An 11293-nucleotide genomic window follows, 5' to 3' on the forward strand; every position below is an offset into this window, starting at 1 on the left:
TAATTTTCTTCAAAAGAGCCCTGCGCCTTATACGAAATGCACCTTATATGTGAAGTAATATTGAGCCACAGTAGGTCTCGCAACTACTTTCAGCAGCCGCACACGCACACGCACACACACACACACGCACACGCACACGCACACGCACACGCGCACACACACTGTAAGCAACTAGTTGACGGCCCCCTCCGCCACATGAACCCCTGAAATCCACCCGACGTGTACTTTGCTTCCACCTAGAAGGGAGACGACGTCTTCGGTGTGGTGCTGGGAGAGATCGAGGGACGCGACTTTGTCCGCGACTCGCTTCGCTTCATTACGCACGAAGGAGCCAGGAGCCGCGGCGTCACGTCAATCTCCACGCTGCGCGATGCAATGTGGAGCATCACGCGTGATGGCAAGGCAAACGGGATGCACACAAACGGCTGCGCGATGGCCGGACTGCTCCCTTCTTGCGTTTGTTTGGGACGTGCGCGTGTAAAAAGGACACCGCCGCTACCCGGGGATTCCCTGATTGGTTGATTTGGTGGCTGGAGCATCCAGGAAGGCAGAAACTGATCTTCCAAAACATGGTGAGTGTTCTTTTTTTCCTTTTATTCTCTCTTTTTCGACATCTGTGCGTTTCTGTTGCCATTAAGCACTGTTCAAATGAAATGAACTTTAAAAAAAAAACATTGGGAACACCTGCACCGTCACATTAAAGTGAGTTATTGCATTTACTATCAGTGTTCCTATTGTTCTTAATTTCTGAGTGAGATTCGAATGAGATTTCTGGATTATATGATACATTTTTCTGCAAATAAGTGAAACTATAAATATTGAATGGTAAATAATGCAATAGGTGCATAAAGAAGTGTGCATCATATATTTTTTTTTTTTGCACTGGCATTGAAGCGCACTGCAATTTGCCTTGAGGTGTTCCTAATAATGTGGCCTTATCATAAAAAGGGCTTCACAGTATAAATACTGAGCAACATTATAAAAAAAAAACACTCATATATGTTTGTATGTCTCATTTATTCTCTGTTTATCCATAGGCGCTTGTCTCATTTATTCTCTGTTTATCCATAGGCGCTTATAAATAAAATGTATTATTATTATAACTGTTCTTTTGAACCATAATAGATTGTGCTTGTGTACATAATGAAATGTCTTTTTCCGGAGAAGACCTTTTAAAAAAAAAATACCCCCACCCCTCTGTCGATTTTTGCCTAATTGTTATGGACTATTGTGTCATCAAAACTGACATTTCTTCAGCTTTCGTCCCACGCTGCATTTCACTTCTACAGAAAGGATATCGAGTGCAGCTCATAATCACAACCATTGAAGGGCGCATTTGGAGATTCATTTTGTTAACTCCCATCCGGTGCAGATTTCTACAAATTGGGTTTTGTAGCACGTCTTATCATCATCATATTGTCATTCCCCCCCCTCCCCCCCTTCCAATGATCAGTCCTCATATTGGGAATATTTAAGCCACGTCAGAAGATCAAAAGTCAAGGAATGAGACTTACATATTGGAAGTAACTTGTCAAAAACCAAAGAGAAGCGCTCCCCCAGCCGTTCTCTGCTCGGATGTGAGCGCAGTAGCATCTTTGTCATTGGAACGGCTGGAAAATCCTCACCGGGTCGCGTCATGCCCCGTTGATAAATAGTTAACGACACACCGTCGTGGAAATGAAATGGAATCGGAAATAGTTGAATAAATGAGGAGCTCTTCTTGAGAATCATTTGTAGCTTGTGACGGTAATTTTACAAATCATGTCTTCATCCTCAATACAGGAGGAAATGAACGCTGATGTTGGGTGGTTGGAAAAAAAACAACGGCAAAGATTTCGATCAACCAGAAGGGAAGTGGATGCTAGGGAACTTTAGCAAGGCCGCGTGGTGTGTCAGGCCGCAAATCACTGAGATCGCTGTCAAGAGTCAAGGGTGCCTAGAAATGCTGTGAAAAATGACACCGCGCTACATCACGTTAAGTCAGGTGACACGATAAGCTTTCAAAATGAAAACATTGATGACTTTTGGCTAGTTACAACCACAGAAAAAAGAAATAATTCAATATAATAATAATAATAATGTACTGGGGTTACGCCGTACTTCTTCTACCATTGCTGCTGACAGTAATTGCGAGACCTGTACATGTAAAACTGGAGAGAATACTACATGTACATATGTTACTACAAAAATGTTCGTACGTACCGTCGTTCGTAACTCAAATGTTCATAAGTAGGGGAGCGTCTATACCACAGGTGTCAAAGTCAAGGCCCGCGGGCCAAATCCGGCCTACCAAATCATTTTTTTCGGCCCGCGAAAGCAAATCAAACTTGTTAAATTCCATGATGATTGCTAAAATCTGAGCCAAAATTTCATATTTTTGGATGTCAACCACAATAAAAGTCATTATTCTTGACTTCAGATTTGAAAACGAGTTATTCATTAATTTGCTGTGTGCTCTATATGTAATATTTGAAGGGATTTAAACATTCTAATGGGTTCCCCAAATTCAAACGGCCCTCGAGAGGAAACCATAACTACAATGTGGCCCGCGGCAAAAAATGACTTTGACACCCCTGGTCTATACCATATTGTACAGTGTATAAGGCGCACCCAAAAGCCTTGATTTTCTTAAAAAGATGAACCTTCGGCATATATGCAGGTGCGCCTTATATATGATGTGATATTGAGCCACAACAGGTCTGTCAGCAGCGACTGACTCCATTTTTTTATATTTATAATAAGCATCATCATAATCTTAAAGGACAACCGACGTCTCCGGACAAGTTGTGTCCATAATTTGTAAAATGTCTTCAAATGACTTCTACTGTGCGTATTTTACAAAGATTCCACCCCATATAGCTATATTTTACGTTTTAAGACTCGCACTGAATATTCCGGAAGTCTTGTTTTTCAGTTGGTGAGTCCTCACCCTACGTCACTGAAGGAACGCCCCTGACCGAAAAAAAGGACACATTGTAGCAGTCGTTCCATCACGTCAATGCATTTTGCTGTACTTTGGTCTGAAAACTTCGTGTAGGTTCTACTGGAAACAAATTCCTTGTGTGTTCTACATACTTGGCAATAAAGATAATTCTGATTCTGATTCTGATTCTGAATTTTTGTCACCGAATATCAAAAAGTTGTCTCGGTGTAACACACAACGATTCACCATTGCGTTGTTTATGTGTTTTCCTTCTAATTCCGCCATCAACACGGATCAACACGGAGTTTTCAGACCAAACAAAGTACCGCAAAATGCATTGATGTGATACAATGTGTCCTTTCACGGTCAGGGGCGTTCCTCCACCAACTCAAAAACAAGCTTCCGGAATATTCAGCGCGAGTCTTAAAATGTGAAATATAGCTATATGTGGTGGAATCTTTGTAAATACGCTCAGTAGAAGTCATTTGAAGCAATTTTCCAAGTTATGGACACAACTTGTCCGGAGGCGTCGGTTGTCCCTTAACTGACCCAAACACAAAATTGGAATTGCATTCGTAGCTTGAAAACACGAATCCTTCTGCTTCCTGTTATTATTTTTCATGTGGTCAAAACATGACATAGCACATACGTGACATCGCTCACTTCAAGCTTGTGTTGACTAGTGATGCCGGTGAGGCGTTAGAAATGCTTTTTTTTTCTTTTAATAAATTCTAGCGTTTATGGATAAATCCCCCCAAAAAAATCCTGCTGTTTGAATGTGGAGTCACACAGCAGTCACATTGGCCTCTGTTGTATAATTTTTCATGCTTTGGGTATTTTGACAAAGGCCTGTCACAGAAATGTGATAAATAATCCAGACAGAGTGTGCTTTAAAACCATCACTGACCTCCACCGCTTCCAAAATAGCAATTTAAATGCTAATATCACTCCAAACATTTCCATGTGACATGTTCATAGCAACTGTAACTAAGGAAAAATGATATTTTATGTTTCTTGGCATCGTTATCAACACACTTGGGGGACACATCTCCCCTCGCCGTTTTGTTTTTTTTTCTTTTTTCTTCATTTTTAATGTTGTGTGCATGCGGTCTGACAGGCGCAGGATGACGATGAAACAAATGTGAGATAATTTTAGCGTCACTTTATGTCTTCAACGCGCCTCAAAAGTAGCAAAACATGACTACAAACTGGGCCAAACGCTTTGAGGTGCCTTTCAACTGTGCCGGCGACACAAGTTTACAGTTACAGTTTTACAGTTGTCCGCACATGAGTTGACGTAGCAGATGGCGCTGCAAAAATAAATGAATATAAAATAAAAATAATAGAAAGATGTTGCCCTGTGATCAATAATGTGGATGCAGATCGAGAGATATGTCAGTACCTCCGCCATGTTGGATGTGGCAAGGACTCAAGGCTGACTGACGTCATTGATAGTCCAAAATTGTTTGTAGCCGCACAATGGTCAGAAATTGAATGTAAACAGTACGGATAAGAACAACTATTCATAACAATAGAATAATAATGCCTTTGCCTTTGTGGGGTACACATACATATCCGTTCAAAACAGTGACGGGCCATGGATTTGAATAAATCCAGACTGAAAAAAAGGGTGGCGTGATTTACAACAAGTCCACTAGAGCAGGGGTCACCAACCTTTTTTGCCCCACAGACCGGTTTAATGCCAGACAATATTTTCACGGACCGGCGGATAAATACGACAAAATAAAATGATACGGCAGGCATGGAAACTATAATAATAAACGGTAACGTCAATCAGCCTCGAGTTCTTGCCACATCCAACATGGCGGATGTAGTGACATATTTCTCAATATAGGCCACCACGGTCAAGGTGGTACGTATCTGCTTCAGAAATGGTCCACCTACGGGAAACGGGGGTGAGGGGGTGTATTTGCGTCTCTACCTGCGTCAAGTTCATCCTATAGACCAGGGGTCAGCAACCTTTACGACTCAAAGAGCCATTTGGACCCATTTCCCACAGAAAAGAAAACACTGGGAGCCACAAAATCCATTTGACATTTAAAATGAAGACAACACTGCATCTTTTCATCATCGTTTTTTTACCTTTATATGTGCATAAACAAACTATAGTGTGTTGCATTTATGAATCAATGAACTGTAACAGAGAAGCGAAATTACATTTCTGCACGCAACAAACACATTTTAAACTCCGAAAAAAAGACATTGGGTTGAAGATTACTTTCAAATATAATACTCAATGTCTATTTGAAAAAAAAAGAATATTTGCAAAATGGCAAAAACAATATTTATCACCTGGTTAATGTGCTTTCTGCTCCTGCACCTCAGCGCACAGCCTCTGCATATCAGGGCTGTATGACGTTACCTTCATCTTCACACAGGACTGTAAGCTGTCGTCTGTCAGACGTGAGCGATGTCTGTTTTTAAGGCAAACAAATCTGCCCACGTATCATTAAACGTTCTGCTTTCTTCAGACACTTTTGTTTTCTTAGATTTATCCATAGTTGGCCGACCTGGGGGTCGAAAAATTCAAGAAATCGTGCGCAATTTGGCGGTTGTGACCGGATATACGTCCACTGTCGATGGTTGTGACGTATATTATGAGCGAGAAAAAAAATTGAATACGTTTTATTTTGTATTATTTATAATCACCATAATCTTCAAATTTAGAATTACATTTTAAAAATGAACAAACTAAAATAATATACATTGAATTAAATACTCATTTATTTTCTAAAGCCGCAGGGAGCCGCAGCAGGGGGATGAAAGAGGCACATGCGGCTCCGGAGCCGCGGGTTGCCGACGACTGCTATAGACTAAAGAGAGGCCACTCTTGTGTCCTAGATCTGTACTGGGACGTGCCGCACTTTTCAAGGGTCACATCCGTGAAGTAGAGTCGCGTATTTTTAAACTGGGTGGAAACTTTTTTATTCCAATGTTTTTTTAATTTGCTCTATGTAAACAAGCGTCAGTAAACGTTGTAGAGACTGAGTTTGACAATGATATAGGTCATAGGTCAGATGAAATCGTAATTTTAGCTAAGTCGATGAGCATTAAGAGTAACAAAAAAAACCTCCCACACAATCACTCAGATCAATGCAATTCCAGTCAGACTGTTTTTTTTTTAACTGGAATTGATTTTTTTTAAGCACATACACTCAGCAGCGTTAACCACATCTCACACTAGAGTTTCGAATACGGCATTCGGCTTTACTCTGTTAAGGTTTGCATGTTCTCCTTGTACTTGCGTGGGTTTTCTCCGGGGACTCCAGCCACCTCCCACATTCAGAAAACAAGCTTCGAAGGTTCATTGAAGACTCCGAGCTGCGCTTAGGAGTTGACTGTGAGTGTGAATGGCCGACCAGTCCACAATGCGTGCTCATCTCTGGGCTTGGAGAAGCAGGACAGAGAATGGATGGAGGGATGCCTGATTGCTATTTTTTTTTTGAATGATGGGTCATACTAGAAGCAATAAAATGTGAGGGTGAAGTCTGGAAGTCTGACTTTTACCTCAAAGGCCTAAATTAGCATTTCCAAAACATGTAAAAAAAATCTTTGTCTTCAACTTGCATTTGCATGTCTGCGTAGGCGGATGGTTAGGAGGGTGGATCAGATGGTGCTTGTGCGCGTATGCCTACGCAGCTCCAGAATAACACCTACACTCCATGCTCCAGGGCACCTGCAAACACAGATGTACCCACAAAATATATATATATATATATATATATATATATATATATATATATATATATATATATATATATATATATATATATATATATATTGTTAAAGAAAATAATGTAGCATTTTTCATATCAGTCTTAAAATGTTTGCATAGACCTTAAGCACTAGTATGCAAATAACACAAAAGATGGCTGTTTCTAGATGTTTTTTTTTCTTTGTGCGTGAAAATGATTAAACTTGAGCTGGTGACAATTAGAGTTGTGTTCAATTCTGACTTGTGGTCTTCAAACTGTCACATGTAGTGGGAATAAAAACAATATGACAGTGCTAGTTTGACCCGGTGTCAAATTCATTAAAGCAAAAATATTTCCCCTAAAAATATTGGATTATCGTTGTACTAAATTCATCCTGTCTACTTGATATCTAATTTAAAGCAGATTCTTTACTTGCCTTTACTTGTCTTTACTATGCCCCGGGCCTCCGGGCAGACGTTATTTCAAACACTGCTTGATAGCAAAATCTGGAACAAGTGCGCCTGTTGGAGGGAAAGTCATTGGGAACTCCTTATCAAGCTCCGTTCACCTTTGGAACCCATTTAGGTGAAACACAGTCACGTCGCTCCCGGAACAAAGGTTGGACACAGTCGCACGTTTAGATGCTCACTGAGCATTGGCGCTACTCTTTATGAGCCAGATGTCCATTTTTATTTAACATGGCATTCGTGCCAAGTGTCCTGTTAACGGACATGCTTACTTTCCACTCCCGTGATGCTTGACGCTATGATATAAATTAGTCGCAGTGGCTTGTTTTTCTCGTGACCATTCAAAAAAAATAATATTAGATGTGTTGTGGAGATGAATGGACATGTTGAATATTGATTAGTACAGTTGTTGGGGCATTCCAGACTACGTACTGTCTTGGTATAGAGGAGAGTTGACTCAAATTTCAAGAGTATACAAGTCCAAAGGATTCCCTTCCACCCCTCGTCTCGGTTTAGGAGGGAAAGAGGTTGTACAGAGCAGCACATACTGTGTTTTTATCTTTCCTGAGTTTACTTACGGAACAAGAGGTGGTAATTTGCTGTTGAGGCGTTTCATCACTTGAAAATTTAGTATGAAAAGACCTTATGTAGAGGTAGCACTGTACAGACGCTCCCCACCTTACGAACAAGATACTTTCCGAGCAGTCGTTCGTAAGGTGAATTTGTTTGTAAGTTGCTTCCGTGCTATATTTTGTATGTAATGTATGTTTAAAGGACAACCGACACCTCCGGACAAGTTGTGTCCATAATTTGTAAAATCACTTCAAATGACTTCTACTAAGTGCATTTTACAAAGATTCCACCGCATATAGCAAAATTTTACTTTTTAAGACTAGCGCTGAATATTCAGGAAGTCTTGTTTTCGAATTGATGACTATGCCTGACATGACGTCACGTCTGGAACGCCCCTGACCGAGAAGGCGACACACAATGCATTTTGGGTACTTTGTTTGGTCTGAAAACTTCGTGTTGATCCGTGTTGATGGCGAAATTAGAAGGAAAACACATAAATAACACGATGGTAAATCGTTGTGTGTTGCACCAAGACTACTATTTGATTCTAGTTGACACAAAGTCCCAGCAGACAAATCGGCCCATTTCCAACAGAGCTTGGGCGCCATCTTGTGCATTTTCTGGGATGCTTCTTTGGAGGCCTGACAGCTCAAATTGATACGCAAGTACTTCTTTAATTGATTGCAAATATTTATGCTTTCCTCTTCAGGACTATTTGAATCATACTCATAACTGGATGAGTAACAAGAAAGCATCTTCTCCGAATCTGAAGCCATTGTTTTGATTCTAGAGCAAGGCGAAGACGTTCTGGTGTGGCATCACGAACAAGGGGGCGGGACTTTCTGAAACTCACAATTTTGAAGTAGTTTTGGGACACTTTAACTCATTTTTATTGGTATTTTGCATTTGACTAAAAATATCAGCCTGCGTGTTTTGGGTATTTTAGATGCTATAAAACGTTTTTCTGATGTCAGTTAGGAAACAAAAAAATGGTCTCGGTTGTCCTTTAAATCAAACACTAAACGGCTGATATACAGCAGCCATTAATTTTTGTTATACATCCCGTCCTCCTGGAGCGTCCCTGCCCACATACTCAAAAAATCGTTAGCAAGATCAGCGCATCGGGGCCTGAACTCATTGACAACACTTCAGCATAGCAGGTCGCTGATTGGTCAGCCTTGGTTTCCGTTGCGTAAACATCCAGCCCTTGAAACCTCCAAAGTGTCTGTGAGCGTACGTGTGCGTGAAGCAGAGTATGCAGCCAATCGCAAGCGAGCTCGGCCAGAAAAAGTGCAGAAAAAGGCGCACAATACAAAATACAAAAAACTTAAAGCATCTCTGTCCGAACATTTTTCTACATACAGTACCGCAAAAATGTTCGTATGTACCATTATTCATAACTCAAATGTTCGTAAGTTGGGCAGCGTCTGTATAGTATTCCTTTTTTGACGTATCCTTCGCTACACACGTACACAGAACTCATTAAAGTTGTGGCACGCTACCGTTTATTGCACGCTCCAGTCAACAGCAGACAGGCGCTGACACACGAGCGGCGATGCCTCTACCTCTACCCCACCTGTCCTGAAGCGTGGGCCAAGCAGCGTTCGTCAGTCCGCCTGGTTCACGGGGAGAGTCGCTGGTTCATTCTGTACTGCCAAGACATTACTGTACAGCATCTGGTGGGACTCGGGCCAGGTCTAACAAGAGAACTGAATTGGATTTCTCATGAATGGAGTTGAATTTTACGGTGGATACTTTCCGATTAGAACTTGGATCAGCTTCCTGGTTTGCGCCATGCCCTTGTGTCATTTAATTTGAAAGCCAGATGGAGGAACTAATGTCTTTTCACACAAGCAGTACCCAGCCCAATTTCGACAGGGCCTGTTCTTGATTGGAAATCTTTTCCTCTCATCCATTCATTACCAAACTCATTATCTCATTGTCTTGTAAACCAGAGCACAGGGAGATAAGCCTCGTGTTTGAGTTGTCTGATATGTAAACAGATAGGCCATTCAGGCATCTATCACGTGAGATGAACGTGAGACTAGAGTACAATGGAACCTCTGAGGTCCATTAGGATTTGTTTCTATAAGCAGGTCGATCTCCTATTTTTTTACTTTTGGCGATCATTTTTCCTCTCTGGTGGAAAACTACTGATACTGGGAAAATGAATTGGTTTTCCAAAGAGCTTTTCTAGATATGCAAAGACACACATACTACATACATACTTGGCAATAAAGATGATTCTGATTCTGAAATAGACCCATCCATACATTATCTGATCCGCTCATCCTCAAGAGTGTCTGCTGGAGTCAGTCAACTCTCACCCTGAGTCAGCTCAGATAAACTGCAGCTTTCCATGACCTTAATGACGAAGAGCTCTCAAGAAAACCGATGGGTGGATGAGCTGGGCGAATTTGTCTTTCCAACCAATATTCCACACACTTCATCGACAGTCATCATCTGTCCCATCCATTTTATTTTCTGGCTTTATTCTCATTCAGGTTCCATGTGGGCTTGAGTCGATCCCAGGTCACGTTGGGCTTATGGAGTCATTGCCTCAAAATGCTCCACACGAAAAAATGAATTCTTCGCAACCAATGAATTCCTTATAACGCCCATCCCCCGTGTCAATAAATACACCCACACATCACGATATAACAGTGTAACATGACTTGAAACTTAATTAGAGTTGATCAGGGGCTAAAAAAAGCTGCCTGTCACCAAGAAGCCGACAATATCAACGATTACATGCGAAAGCTAATACTAAATAATTCCACTCCAATAACATATTAACGCCTTGTTCTGACACTGCACCCTCCTCAACACACACATCAAATGGAGAAAGTAGGAGCAAAATCCTCCATCCTCCATTTCACCGCCTGTCATCCTAATTGGGGGTGATCCAGCGCATGTGAAACTGTTTCCACGATAGCCGGACAAGAAATGCATGATCGGGAATGAAGAGTGATTGCTCGCTGCTGTCGTCAAGATGAAATGCCACAGAAAGGGATCAATGGGCGATAATAGTGGAGGTTAATAATTAAATAGGGGAGTATGGAGGAGCTTGAGGCACCAGTCCATATGGACCAACAACTAGAGGGTCATGTTTTTTAATCCTTATCTTGTTATAGTCTACCGTGTTAACTAATGTATCAATGTATGATATTATTGTAGGGCGGATTTCGACATTCCTTAAATGACACGAGCACATATTTGCTTGTCACATATGCAAAAATACCATCCTAAAAACTACTTTGTATTTCAATGTACAGACGCTTTCCAATTTACGAACATTCGAGTTGCGATAAACGGTACATACGAACATTTTTGCGGGTACAGTATGTACAAAAATGTTCGGACAGAGATGTTTTAAGTTAGATTTTGTATTGCACACCTTTTTCCGGCCGAGCTCGCTTGCGATTGGCTGTGTACTGTGCTTCACGCACGCACACCGACACATTGGAGGTTTCAAGGGCTGGAAGTTATGCGACGGACACCAAGGCTGACCAATCAGCTGTGTTACCAATGCTATTCTGAAGTGTTGCCAACGAGTTCAAGCCCCGATCCGCCGAGCTCGCTTGCGATTGGCTGTGTAGAGTATGTGGGCGGGG

The 11293-nt window shown here is 41.4% G+C and overlaps 1 protein-coding gene across 1 annotated transcript in view; it reads left to right on the forward strand.

Moving 5' to 3' along the window:
* Positions 1-209: 209 nt before the first annotated feature.
* htr1d (5-hydroxytryptamine (serotonin) receptor 1D, G protein-coupled) overlaps positions 210-11293 on the forward strand; it is a 15438-nt gene continuing 4354 nt past the window's right edge. The window contains exon 1 of the mRNA XM_089004263.1: positions 210-572. The gene's annotated coding sequence lies outside the window, so the exon portion shown is untranslated. The remainder of the gene's footprint in view (positions 573-11293) is intronic.

Source organism: Hippocampus bargibanti, linkage group LG09, assembly GCF_051943395.1.
Source record: "Hippocampus bargibanti isolate YZ-2025 linkage group LG09, ASM5194339v1, whole genome shotgun sequence".
Taxonomy (NCBI): Eukaryota; Metazoa; Chordata; class Actinopteri; order Syngnathiformes; family Syngnathidae; genus Hippocampus; species Hippocampus bargibanti.